The sequence below is a fragment of the Vanessa tameamea genome, chromosome 5 (genome assembly GCF_037043105.1).
Source record: "Vanessa tameamea isolate UH-Manoa-2023 chromosome 5, ilVanTame1 primary haplotype, whole genome shotgun sequence".
Classification (NCBI taxonomy): domain Eukaryota; kingdom Metazoa; phylum Arthropoda; class Insecta; order Lepidoptera; family Nymphalidae; genus Vanessa; species Vanessa tameamea.
The window spans coordinates 14249333-14264485 of NC_087313.1; the positions used below are offsets into that span (position 1 = coordinate 14249333).

Sequence of the window (15153 nt, forward strand, 5' to 3'; positions counted from 1 at the left end):
GTGGTGTATACGGTATTCTTTAATCCAAGAATTCAAAGTTCAATCCAACCAGTTTTTAAAATGATGCGTAAACTTAGACTTAACAGTTCTGGCTTAATAGTAAAAAAACACATTACGTCATCAGCTCCCACCGACCGCCACCCGACTAGATTAGAAAGGCAAATTACTAATCAGACTTTGATCATCGTTTTTGAAATGTTAGTCTTAAAACAAACTTTCTTTTATGTAAAATTATGAAATTTCAGAGAAAATGTAAAATAACTTCTATATTTTCTCTGAAATTTCATAATGAATACGATTAAAAATAAAATCCATTAGTCTCACACAAATTAAACCCAGTTAGCAACATTTTCATTAATATAATAGCAATTTAGGGCGCGTTATTGTTAATTCCAAACAAACTCTGAAGGGTCGCAATTCCATCCCATTACAATCAAACGCGTTTATGAACGGTGTGGGTTTTTATCCCTGTTTATGGTCTATAAAATATCGTCTCGCGGCTATGAGCCTTCTCAATCTGAAGATACCGTTACGAAATTTAGCCAATGTCTATTTAGAACTGTCCCACTCGGCCTAGATGGACTGTTCCAATCTTGTCCGAAAAAAGACCATCTTCGATCTTTTTTCGGGCTATTCTCCTAATTTCACCCTAATTCTAAGACAGGTGGTCTTTATAAATAATAGTCCATTATTTAAAGATCGTATTGTTTGAATAGTACTTTAATTGCAATGCTATTTTATTTGGAAGATAAATATGTTTTGTTGATTGCCTTTGTAATTATATTGGTTCTCTAACGGTTTGGTGATGACCCTGGGTGATACGAATAGTGACCGCCAAACTGTCGATACTTTATAGTTTGCATCGATGTGTTCGTCATAAAAAAGTGAGTGTCTTATACAAGCATTTATATATTAGGTACAGGAGAAGTTTTAGATCCCGTGGATGGCATCGGCGATGATTGCCATTTACCCCGAGGTCAGATATTTTTCTCGTCTGCTTTTACTTTAAATACAAATAAAGTGAATAAGAGGGTGAGAGTTACGTGCGAATTAGTTGTGCTATAAAACTCGATAATACATCAATACCATTAATACGACTCCAGTTATTTTCCGGGTTATAAGGCCTTGGCACTTTAGACGAATTGTTTTTTTTTGTTTCCTTATATGAACATGAAAAAGACAGACGTACACACTACTTACCTTAATTCTATTTACAAAATCTTTGTAGGTCCAGTTCGCTTATTCGCTTATTTAGTTAGTATTTGAGAAATATTATAAAGTTGGAGAAAATGTTTGGTTAAACGCGCTGGTCTCAGTAACTACGTGGTCGATGTTATAAATGGTTTGCGTTCGATAGTCCCTTTATTGAGTAAGTTATATGTAATAGGAATGTATCTATTAATCCAATTACAAGGAGCAGGTCTTGGGGCACAGGTCATACAAAAAGTACTCGTTAGTTACAATTAAAATAATATATTATATTACCGTCTAATTTGCATCCACGTCCTGTCTATGCAATAGTTGTATCACATTCTGTTCTTTACAAATTTCTTAACGAAACTTCCCTTATGTTGCAGAGATAACTGCACCACCATCCATGATATCCGGGCGATGGTAGCCACTAATCATTTGATGGACTTTCTGTCAGTTTTCTATTTCTATCAATAGAAAAATAAAGAAACTCAGTAGTGCAGAAGCTGACATGACAGAAGCAGATTTCCTAGCGATTTTTTCAATCACTGCTAAGTACGAGACAAAATATTGATTTAAATTAGGCACGTGGATCACAGCAAAATGTTTATTTAACCTGCTCAGATATTTAAATATAACTCAGATTCGAATTCTAAAACAAATCACGCTTTTCAGCGAATGAGTAGCTTTTCTTTTAATTTTATATTCTTGATGGAATAATTAAACTGATCCTTGTTAAAAGTTTTAAAATTGTTTTGTTACATTGCGTCTGTTTTTTTTGTTGAAATATTGTTAAAGTTAAGCTAGACTAAATGTAAACATTTATACAAGATCCATGTTGAAGATATTCCAAATATGTAAAAACAATATAAAAGTGAAGAGTAACGTTTACACAAGATTAAGAATCAACGAGTCTTTCGAATGCTCGCATAAACACAAAAGTATGGCAAACTCGCTTATTTATTCTAAGTATCAATAAGTAAGTTACAACTTCGATGTTTAATAATAATTTGCTCATTGAGTTGAGTTGAGTATTTATTAAAATTAAAATTGGTGCGGTCGTTATTATTAAATTGCTTTTTATTTAACTCATTTAATGTTAACAACGTGGGCGTGGTGGAGTCGACCGAAACTTTTAATAGTCAATTAGAGGGAATTTGACGGCTGTGACTATTCTGTAATCCCGGATTTTTGTAAGTAATGCGCGATGTATTTAGGAGAGCTCCTATTATCGTGGAAACGAATAGAAATCCTACATCGAAACGCGTGATCCTATAATAATACGTGTTTGTCTCAGTTAAATATATTGTTTTACAACAGCAAATAAAAATATGGAAACAAATGAATTTCTATCTTTTAATCAGTGGTCCAAAAATAAAGTTTCACCCTTCTGACTTCAAAAATGACTTATACCTGACTCCATATAAATTTTCAAGGTAGAATAATTACCAAAATTCCTTCCATAGTGAGTGTCTACTTAATTAAACGATCCTACTCAAAAAAATTCATGGCCTTAACTTTAATAGTTTATGCTCGGCGATGATGTCAGTCAGGACATATTATTTTATAAGTATAGATTTAAATCCAATAAAAGCCTTTCGCTGGACACTACCGTACTGTAATTAGTTAAAAAATTATTAATGTTGTTAGCTAAATGAAAATGTTTGTGTGTGTGTGTGTGTGTATCAAAAAAAACATGTTGCGATGTTTGAACAACGCCGAGTACAAGACGAACATTGAACACACAATAAGTACACAAGAGCTCGGTGGTCCTGTATGTGTATAAATATGAACCCGAAGTCTTCGTTTCAAACGCACTTGTTTCAGCCACTGGGCATCGCGACTATACACAAAAGTAATTTAGTTAGGTTTTCACAATCAAGTTATATTTCGGTATTTATTGTTGTTTCATAAAATCAATCGTTTTCTGTCTCGGGAGAGCAAAGTCGTGCGCTCTGAAGTAATGCCATAAACGAAGAATCCCTTTATCTCTTTCATCGGAAATCTTTTTCTAGAAAAAAGTGAATAAAACCTCGCACGGTTAGTTTAACCGAGCGAGCTCCCTCGATGCGTGTTACGTGAATCAAATAAAAATACTTTAGTTCGAGTTTGAGTTCTTCTCGAGTTCTGGATAAACTTGTTTGAGAACACAGACCTTCAACAAATACACCGCTTGGTGAGTCGAGCGATTTGAGGGTCAGTTACTTGAGGCGACTTTGTGTATAGTTTCGTGAGGCTTAGCCTTGGGAATAAACTGATTGCTTCCTGGCTCTTTCATTTTTAGCTGCGTTTGTATTGTCTATAGATGTACTTGTATGTTGTTATAATTGATGTTCTCCACGTCAGCTGGCATCATTTATAAATTGCGTGTTTGAAAGTAAAATGAAATGTATTTAGTTGTGCAAGAATCAATGTACACTTCATTCCACATTTCATATAATAAGTTTAGTGTCACAACAACAGCCAAGTTGAGCAACTTATTTATAACCCAAAGTGTTGAAGTAATACGTATGTTCACTTTACCCAACTCTGCCTATGGTGCCGACCATCTTTTCAAAACTATCTCGAATGCGATCAATAATAAATATTCATAAATATAAAAACATTAATAAATGTATTTTTGTTAACAAATATAGTCTAAAAGAACTACGGAGTGTAGTTTCACTGAATACTTTTAGATATTTTACGTTAACATGGAATCCCATCAAAAACATAAATGTAAAAATGAGAGCCAAGTCCAATATTATGATATATACCTTGGTTTATGAAATTTGGAAGGCATATGTATTTCGCGAGTCTCAATATATGAGCCAATTTTGACACGTTTATGTCAAATAGTTTTTGAGTTATAAGGAGGTCAAAAGTGGCTCCAAATGGTTCGTGTAATATTACACACGGTGCTGCTAGCCAGTTCTATTACTTGAACTTGGCTGACACGCTACCGCGTGTCTAGATATAACACGTTTAACTTTGAACAAAACATGTTGTTATCTTCAAAGTATTTTCTATAAAATAGCCAGTGAGCCCTTCAGTAATACAGCGCCTGAGATCCTGTGCAAACACAATAGCGAGCGATTCTAAACAACAGATTACATCGAACACGAGCTACGCGCGTCGACTTAATGGCTTTCTAAATAAAAGTAGTTCGCATCACTATTATTTTGTGATATTTATTCAGGACGCAGGACGGCACACGAGCGAGCTGGGCTTCCGTAGTTAATGGTTATCTGTACGCACAGGTTCCCGTTCGGAAAGAAATATATGCGACAATAAGTTTGACAACAATGACAATTCGAATAAAGATATATTTCGTTTGAGTATACACATTTAACGAACAAATTTAATCGAATAGAACAGGTTGCATACTGATTTGAATAAAAAACCAGCGAGTGAGACAAATTATCAAACATTTATAGATGATCGATTTATTTTAGGTCACGTCGGTAAGTCCACCGCTCCCGAGTAGGGCAGCAAATGGTTTACAATCGAATGACATTGTTGTATTGCGTTGCGGTGCGAGGGCTTATTGAGTCCGTGTAATTACTGGTTATCCTTGAAGGGACAACGGCTAAGGTTCCACGCGCAGTCTACCTTTACTCAATATATCCAAATACCTTTGATCAATATACGAGTAATTTGCGGCTATTGATAGCTTCGACAATACACACGGCAAAGAGAACAAGAGACGTCGACCGCGATGTTCAGTTTCCGATGACTTCACGCATCTTTATTCTCGTGTACAGAATAACCAAGTATACGAAACAAACCACGCAAACCTACAAACAAGTGTGGCCCATGCACTGATTCGGAGTCTCACCAAAACATAAACTGATTGTTATGGACTCATCATCCGAGCTACAATCAGTGAATGAAATTGAGTGAATGACAGGATCGTTAGAAATGTTGACGCCGAGTCAATTCCAGTGAATTGAATCATAATCTCGCTACTTCGTTAATGTAATCCTGAAAATTAATTTAACGACGAAAGAGAAAACGTAAAATGAAAATTATTCGTCGAGCGACCGACGGAACTCAAATACGAAGTAAAACTTGCATTTGTTCCCGCAGTGTTGGAATAGAGCTGCGGAACTCCCGCAACTGCGAGATAGTGAAATTGTAAGGGCTGAGTGCTTCCTGTAAACTCAGTTTGCAGCGGCCTTGGACTGAGGACGGCGAGGGAAATGGTATATCCTAGAATAGGTAATCGTCACTAGCGACTGGAGAATAAGACCGCATTTCATTTTATTTCAATAATCGTTTTTGATTGTTTAATTAGTTTACAGGTTTTTTGATCAACAATTAATGCATTGCACTGTACAAATGTGATAATTTCTATATAAGTTGTACGCTCGCTCGTTCATTGTATTTATCAGATATATTAATGATGCATAATATTCTGATATAGTAGTATTTAAAATTTCAACAACGGACCCATTATCAGTGCACTAGTAATTATGTTACCGCCCGTGATCACCGCCTCGTGCAATTAATTATGTTTGAATAAAATGTATTTGTCATCATCATAAATAAATTGACAAACTCGTATCACGCGTTTCTCTAGAATATAATCAATAAATACATTTATTATTATTATTACCTTTATTTAAAATATAATAAATTTTTCATTCGTTTACTGATATTAACATAAAGGTGATATTTTCGAGAGACCAAAGTTATTTAAGCTTAAAGTATCAACTTAAAAAAAACTTGTGTTTCATATTCTCAAACGCATACAATTTAGTACAGTAGACTGTATTATTGCTAATACTTAACGTGTACGCGAATATCAGCGCATTTGGATAATCGACTAAACCGGACACGTGGAACAGAAATAAAAATCAGTTGCAAGATTTCAGGTGAAGTTAAACTGAAGCTTATAAGATGAAGAAGATGCTGATATAAGATTTAAGCAGACAGATTTGTAAACGTTACTTTACTCAGTGTAAGTATCATTGTTAGAACTCACGGTATACAGTTATCAGGGACATTTATAAATAATACTGTAGTGTTATCATTATACGAAATGTTTATTATAATTTTTTTTAAATAATAAGACCGTAACACAGCCATATAATATCAATTTAATATGTAATCCCAAAAGTAAACTCAAAAAGGCATGAACAATGGAGAGGTCGATAAATGAAATAATTAAAAAAGAAAAAGTAATGCCACATACACATGTTCAGGCGGCCGACTGAAACTTCTAGCGTGCTTTTTGCTCACAGTTGCTCGGGCACATCTTAAAGTTCAATCGCTGTGTTTGGATTAAGAAGACACTCGGCTATATTTTGAATCTTCTTTTTTAGAATTGAAAAATTGTTAAGTTATTAGTAAGCTTATATTATCTCAAACAAAACGGATTATATTTAGAAAGATACAGAGTTTTGTACAACTTTTATATTTTTATTCATTACGTATAAGCAAACTCTTTCTCGTCGTTTAAAAGTCGATTGGAGTGGCTTTCTAAGCTGTTCATAAAGTCGTTATAACCTAGTAATTTAATATTAATTTAGGCTATTCGTTTGATTAAACATATAAAGCGTTAAATATTAATTGATATTTAATAATTCATTTGTTGAAAAGTTAATTTAAAATCCATTAATGAGATCCAAGTCCCGAGACAAGGGAACTGTCAATTGATTGATTGATCTTAATCCTGTTTCAATCGAAGGAGGAGTAAGGATTAATAGACGAAAGTCATTGAATTGTATCATTTGTCGAGATCTTGAATAATGTGTGGAATTCAATAAAGATTTGTAAAGAAAAGTGTTTTGAAAGGCGAAGCTGTTATAGAAAATTTAAAAGTAAAATAAAAGTGGATACTGAGGTGAAGTAGGCAGTTTAGTGGAATAATGTCGAATTATAAACAGCAATCTTAATAGAAAAGCTATTCGCAAATCGCATGAAATATGGAAATCTAAGGTTTAAATAATAAAGTCTGAAATGTGAACGACAGATATTAAAACGTTTAAAAAATACGACTACTTCTGATTATATTATGATTACAGAAACTAATATACAGCATTGGAAGGTTTTAAAACAAGCATGTTTTGTGTTTGAAGGGTGACTGAGCCACCGTAACTATAGGCACCAGGGATAGTATCTTAGTTCCCAAATTACTGGCCTATTAGCCACGTAAGGAATGTTTAATATTTGTGACAGTGCCAATGTCTAATGGCGATGGGGACACTTACCGTTGGGCGGAAAATTTGCCAGCCCATGTGGATGGTATATGGTTGAGCTAGGTATGCTTTGTATTTTATATATTTATAGCACATCAAAGAAATTGTTTACGTCATTCGGTATTGTAATTACTTTTTATAGTGAAGCTGTTTCAATAGTCAATAGGAGAGTAATAAATAGTGAGTGTTGTAGTAGTTTTACTGGCCGAGGCTCGCCGCCACTGGCGCGGCTGAGCTTCGTGGAATTCTTTATAGTGTTTGTTCAACGACGTCGTTACCGACGAGCCCCGGCGCTCAAAGGTGGCACTATATTATTTTTCATACACTGGAACGCTTTCAAAACTGTTACTAACATTTCATTGAACGACAATTCTATGTTGTTAGGTTATTATGTTTTAAGGAGGAAAAGACAATTTTCGACCAAAATCATCGACTTAGTTAAATATATTTTGACGCTATCATAAGTATTCCTTCTTTGCTAAAAAAATCCCGAACCCGAATAGACTCTCAAGCTAAGATTACAAATAGCCCGAATAATTCAGCTCATTCATAGCAACATGAACAATAATCACACTAAATACTGCTTAACAAAGTATTGCTATTTGACAGTCGAATAACTGGACTAGCCTCGTGAGCCGGTACATGTTACCTGTAACCAGTACAAGCAGTGGGTGTCTCCGGGGGGTGGCATGGTCTTAACATGTCTAAAAATTGCGCTCCTAAGTAGGTTGGTGGAGACACTAATTGCAGAATTTGATCCGATTCACCGCTGAGTACGAGATGAGTTCAATACAAGATGCACATAAAATTTCTGGTTCCTTGGTTCACGTGTTCGAGAACTATAAAATCACGTCACAACTTGTGAAGAAGGGAAATGGTCATCTTAACGTTAACCTAACGTAGGCAAGTGTCATCGTGTATTTATAACAGACATGAAACATTTATTGCTTACACATATGTGGCAGCTTAATCATATATAGTTTAACGAACTTTTGATCTCATCTACTGGTGCGCCTCGGGGACGAGAATTATAAGTTTTTTTGCACATAAATAATGTTTGTACGATAAGAGACATTCGAATCTCTTGAGTTTATTGTTAAGAATACTTGCCAATAATATTTTACTAGTTTATGTAACGGTTCTATATATTATAGTAGTTGTCATAAATCAGTGTTCTGTTTAAGAACGATATTTCTTTGGTCGCTGCGCGTGCCGCTATGCCTAGCTACCTAATGTTGTTTTTCTCACTTCATAAAATGGAATTCGTTTCGCGTCGAGATCATTGTCAAGGCACTGATTGAAACTGAATATTTTGAAATCTTTTTTCACTTGAGACGTCTCCTTTAGATGACTTAAGAAAAAGCCTTTGTTGTTATTATTAAAAATTTTCATTAGTCGAACTAATGAAAATTTAGCGCGGTGTGACTGACGATTGAGTAACGAAAATGCTTTCATCTGTAGGTACACTCGGTATGCTAAAACCTACCAACTAAATTTAATTTGTACATTAACCTCACTTAATATGATTAAATATTATTGTATAATGACTATACAGTAGCTTTCATTAAATATAACTGCTTAAGTTATTTGGCGATTACTTTAGCCATACTTCGTGATATAGTACTGACTTAGGCTTTTGGTCATAATTCTATTATCATCCCGGGAAATTAAAGGATACCCAAGTTGTCTGGAAGCGCAACGAGCTCGTTAAAGGAGGTACTTGGTAATACGTTATTGCGTAATGTATCACGAGTATATTACGTAATGAGGATTAAAGCAATTTGAATATTCGAGAGTAAATACTTTAGCGACGGGGTTCGACTCCCAGAGCGTGTAATGACAATATGTGCGGTTGTTTTCGAAGCGTAATGGAATATGTGGCGCCATTTTATTACACGTCCAAATAAGTCAAACGTCGACCCATGGCGCCGGCTACAAACGGCGCTTATTACGAATTTATTAAATTAACATATATTTAATGAAAATGGAAGATTATATTTGAGGGACTTTAAGTGATTTTGATTGATGTTTTTTTAAATATCAATCATTCAAATGTGTATTGTTTAGTGCAGAATTGTGTAAATACTTCGGAGTACTGATGTTGTACTGTGCAAACCAAGTGCAATTACATTAACTGGCGCTGTTTGCATTTCGTTTGGTTTGAATGTCCCATCGTCGAATCTAATGTTTTGACCATAATAAAACAACTCACAGACTTATAAATGAAGACACTCGCCATCATATATTTAACGATTGTGAATTATTTTATAAGTCACCATAGCGCACAGCATTAAATTCAAGAAAACCACAGGGCGACCGTTGTGATGTCCTACTGATAAGGCTTACGGCGGTTCTTCTCCACGGGATTTGGCAATTGAATAATCTACAATCTCTCTACAGAGCAAAGTCACATGCGTCTCTAATTACTTATTCTAATTCACTCTTCCAAGCTAAATATATTGTTTATTAAAAATATTTACATATTCGTTTCGTTCGTACGTTTATCATTTCGACATTTAAGTTGATTAATGGTAATATTAAATATAAAACTACGATTTCATTCATGAGGCACATTTATAAAAAAAGAACTTTGAAAATGTTAAAAGTTTCCTATTTAGATTTTGCAACAAACATTGGAGAAGGAATCAATTAGGCGCTTCTAAAAGTCAATTTATAGAAGCAATGGAGTGAAAACTGAAAAGTTTGGGAACACAAATTGATGCCGCATTTAGCAATTAGGTCAAAGAAGCCGGGCTCTAAAAAGGTTATTGCAGTTTTAAATTAACTTGTCAACTTCTAAACATTAATTACTTATATGCCCAATACTGGTAATTTGTTTGGTTGCTGAAAACCTTGTAGGTTCTCTCTCTTGCCTGTGTCCGTCCACCATTGAATTTTTCTCCGAATCTACCGGTGAGAAACATCTGAGATTTCTTACTAATATAAAACAGGTCTAATCACGAGTTTAAAGCAAAATAAACTAATTCTAATTCTACTTATGAAGGTTGATGTCGCTGCGTTCCGTTACATTGCGATATTAAAACGAAACATATTTTTCAAGAGCATGTTGCTATCCAGTGAAAGAAAACTTGCAACTGAATATTTACCGAAACAATTCAGCTCAGATTTTGCACACGCTTTCTGTTGCCTGTGACAATATAATAGTTTAGTAGTACATACGTCATTATTTTGAAAGATCTTTACATGTGACGTACATGCAGTTTTAGTACGGAATAAATTTTCTAAAATGTGTTTATAACTTAGGTGAGATTTATTTCAGAGCGCAGGTGGCGGGTTTTTTTAATTCCTTTATAATTATTTTATTACTTACAACATTGTTATTTAATTGCTAATGTTTTTTCAAACGTAAAAGTACTATTATTATTATTATGGCTATTTACGATTTATTTTGTTCTGATTGTTTGTATTACATACCTATTATTTATGACAGGCGCTGCTCGAGATGGAATGTTTGGATTCAACTTTGTCGTAAAGTTTGGTACATTTAAGATAAGTTTGGCATTTAACCAACAATTGTTATATAAGTATAAATAAATAGGATGTTTATTAAGTTAACATCGGCTACTGAAATTATTTTCTCTTGAACATTAAAATTAAGTTTTCACAATGAATCCTTAAAATGTATTTCATAACGAGATAATATAAACACAAATCTTGACTTTAGATGTCACATGTTCCAATATGCCATCGAGAATCTGATATTTAATTAGGACTACCGACCTGGTCCTGTGGCGTCGCTCCGGCGCCGAGGTGTTAATTACGAGACGACAAATCAAAGGCTGGCAAAATGGCACGAATAATCCTTACTAATAAACTAAACTTATCATGAATGAGTATATTATTATAGCAATAATAACGGATCCATATGAATTTTTATGAAGCTTTTGAGACCGGAGATTGACCTACATTTATTCTGAAAAAAATGCCGCTTCCTGTGGGACAGACCTGTAGCGCTTTATGTAATCACCTCTTCAGAATGAAATGGCGAAATGGTATTTGATAAAATTCAGTATGAGGCTATCTTTTATTTGGGATAAAAATGTATCGTTTCTTTGGTTTAGGTTTTGACTAAGTGGTATGAATCTTACTGAAAGCACCATTCAAACGCACTGCTTACAAAACTCTTTTAATGTTATACCTAATTCTAAGGTTTCATGTCATCATATAACTGAATGATGGCTCCAACAAAAGCTGCATGTCAGTGGTATGGCGTGGGTGTCACTATCGAGACATCAATTACTGCGACATACCGACCACGTACTCCCACTCCAAATTTTGAGACTAATTTTTATAGAATAGCTTTTTTTATTCGGTCTTCTTGTCAATAGATTATATTGATAGTGTAAGTTACGGCCAGTGACAATAAACTGTCAGACTCATCAGCCTATATCTTGGAAACTTGAACATCGTTCGGCATATAAATACATCGATAAAGTAGTACACTTTAAGGTCCGCGATATTTATGGAAATGTATATTTTAAGTATTGCGTTTAGGCTTATATCGCAATAATTTCTTTAGTTCAGCTGAGCAATGAGCTGATGGCTCGTGACCACGACCGCCGCGACTCTGTTGAAACGACGCAATTAAAATACAGCAGACAAGAAAATGAAATTCGCGCTTGTCACGTCAATGGGTTCAATTTACAGCGAGTGTAGCTGAAAAGCATCGCTACTTATAAAACAATATAACGCGTACCTTCGACGTAACGCGCTACATGTACTATTTTAATTTGCTCTAAAAATGCTCTGATGAAGAGGTGATCGCCGAAACTGAAGCCAATTTTGAGGCTAAAGACAAATCATTTTATAAAAATGCTATCGAAAATTGTATGACCGCTACAATCGCTGTATCGCCCTCGAAGGGAACTATACTGAATAACAAAAAGTAAATTTATCAAAAAAAAATTTTTTTTCTATGCAAGCCTTCGAAATTTTCAGTCCACCCTAATAAATACTTTATTTACTAATTTTCAGTAATTAATTCTATGACATTGTATAACCTCCGTCAATAAAGGCTAAGATCGCTCTATGATTGTAAAATTGTAGATTTAATTTTCCTTTGGCGTGAAATAAGAAGTAGTTTAAACGCTTAAAGTACTATTCCGTAGAATGTATTTTGAATACTTTATAAAGCGTCCCTCCTAAGTTAGTTAACAATGTTATCTGTTCATTTAACTCTATTTTCTCGTAACGCAGCTGATCGTCCTTTTTGTTTAAGTTACTCGCCTGTGTTTCTATGGTATTTACAAACAGAGGCACAGAGCAGCTACCCAGCCAGTGACGTCATGTTCCTATCTTACGAGAGTTCAATTTAATGATTATTTCTTTATCGGAATCTTTACTTATAGGTAGGGCTTCGTGCAGTCTGGGTAGGTTTATACCACTCATCATATATTCTATCGCCAAACAGCAGTACTTCGATTGCTTGCTTCCGGTTTGACATCTAGGCCATATCATCTTTGTTTCCAAGGTTTGTAACGCATTGGTGATATAAGGAATGATCGATATTTCTTAGAGGTCTAATGTCTGTGGTCCGCCTACCTATAATAATATAATATAAAAATAATAATCTATGGTCTTATAAGTTAAACAACTAGGCTAACGAATAACTCAATGTTTTTTTGTTTCTATTATACACTTTACAATCGTATAAATCTACAGTATTATAATATATGAGAAATTATAGTATGATATATATTATTCGTTAGTTAAACTACTACTGGTACTGACCAAGCGCGAATGGGTTAATGACATTTCCGTGCATAGAGGAAGTGCGTCAATTGTAATGGTTTATTCACGTACAGTTTATTCATTTTAATGAAATCGTATTTCGATATCTGAAAATAATCCGCGTCACTCGGGAACGTGATTGCTGGATCACGACCGTCACCGGCCAGCCTGCGTTTCATTAACTTTAATCTTTAATATACGCTTCTCTCATTCGCTTTTAATTGAAAGTTAGACATTTCAAAACGAGTTTTATAGCATGGGAATAAAAGTTAGTGAAATACGTACAGTATAGATTCTGTGCCTCAGAGCGTTACTTCAGACTGACCAGATAGCGCAAATTGAATTTGTCTTTCAAGCGCTATTTTAAAGTTCTACAAACAATCTTGCTTTAAGCATGAATGCGTATTAGAGCTAATTGTGAAAGTTCACAAACAATGTTTAACAATTATAAAGTATGTTTGAAGCTAACTTTTGAAATATTCTTCAACGAACCGGCACGAAGAACACGCATATTTTTTGCCTCTACTATTTTCAACTTATTGCGGTATTTATTGCATCGAAATGTTCTTGGGCTTAATTTATTTATTTTGAAATCAAAATAAAGAATTCCCGTGGAATATAGTAAATATTTTCGGGCATATCATTACATTATTTATTTACAATCATTAGAAACAATGATAACGGTTTGATGGCGACTCGACACCACCGGAGAAATTTCAAGACCAAACAACCGCTACGTGTTCTCCGAGGCATGGTAGGAAAAACACTGTTAAATCTCCGGCCCATACCTAGGATTTATTCTGCAGAACTACTCAACAAACTTATTTGTTATGTGCTCCCAGGCTACATGTACCTATAGCATTTTTACAGTTTATAAACAAGCCGTTAGACTAATGGTTAAGGTGGAGTTATGTTACAGGAATTACTATAAATAATATTTCATACTCACTTTACGTTGTATCGTAGCAATCCAGCTGAGCCATCAGCGAAGACTGTTCCTGAAAACATTTCATTACATTAACACGCTTAGAACTATTACAGTAACAGCCTGCTAATATCCCACTCCTGGGCAAAGGCCTGCTCAGCCTTTAGAGGAAAAGGCTTGGAGCTAACTCAATGGATCCACGCGGTCCTATATCAATCACAATAAAGTACATGAATTCATCCGGGGTTTGAACTCAGAGTCATCGATTAAGATACCCGTCTTGTAACCATTGGGCCAGTTATTATAACATAACATTTAACACGACGCTATTAAATTATCTTTATATCCGTTTCCGATATCAGTTCTCAGACAAATCTAGTAACCGGAAAATGGAGAGCCGTCGTCGACATCGCGTACGAAATAATTCTATTAACGTGAACGTGACGTAACGTGGGACGTGAGCGGTGAAACTTTTTCTATTCAATACTCAATAAGTGGGTAGAGACATACTCGTAAGGGTTATATTGAACGTGTGTGTCATCATTCAATAACCCTATACTGCAAGGGAATGGTAATTCAAAAATCAGTCTGTTATGTAGTATTTAAGAAGTAGCGATGGTTATTTATTTAATTATGTTGGACAAGGCGGACCGGCGCTCTGGGGAGGGTCGTGGGTAACAGCTGGATGCGAGTAGCGTAAGACCGGTCGTCGTGGAGATCCTTGAGGGAGGCCTTTATCTACCAATGGACTTCTTCCGGTTAAAATGAAGGAATGATTGAAAATAATAATTCTTTTTTTTTATATTTCGAGCGAATAATTTTATTTCAACGAATTTTCTTATTGTTAATCGACTTCTGACCGAACTAAGGATTTCCTTTCTGTGTGATGTGAATGAAGGTTTTTTCACAGGACTTAATAAAAACGTATACGAATTACATAGCAGCGGCACCCTTCTATTTATTGTGATAAATAAATTGCTTATGATAATTCATATGTTAAAAAAATATGATTACACGTCACGAATAGCTGAAATAATGAGTGACTCGATAATGAATATTACAACTGAAGTGTCTTAAACTGAGTAAGTTTTCTTAAAATACAAA

General features: G+C 34.7%; 2 protein-coding genes across 2 annotated transcripts in view; one reads left to right on the forward strand and one right to left on the reverse strand.

Moving 5' to 3' along the window:
• The window catches only part of LOC113404462 (FMRFamide receptor-like), a 79727-nt gene that overhangs the window by 30153 nt on the left and 34421 nt on the right, over positions 1-15153 (reverse strand). Inside the window, exon 2 of the mRNA XM_026645356.2 lies at positions 14074-14122. The gene's annotated coding sequence lies outside the window, so the exon portion shown is untranslated. The remainder of the gene's footprint in view (positions 1-14073; positions 14123-15153) is intronic.
• The window catches only part of LOC113404424 (uncharacterized), a 186808-nt gene that overhangs the window by 28043 nt on the left and 143612 nt on the right, over positions 1-15153 (forward strand). The window lies entirely within an intron of this gene.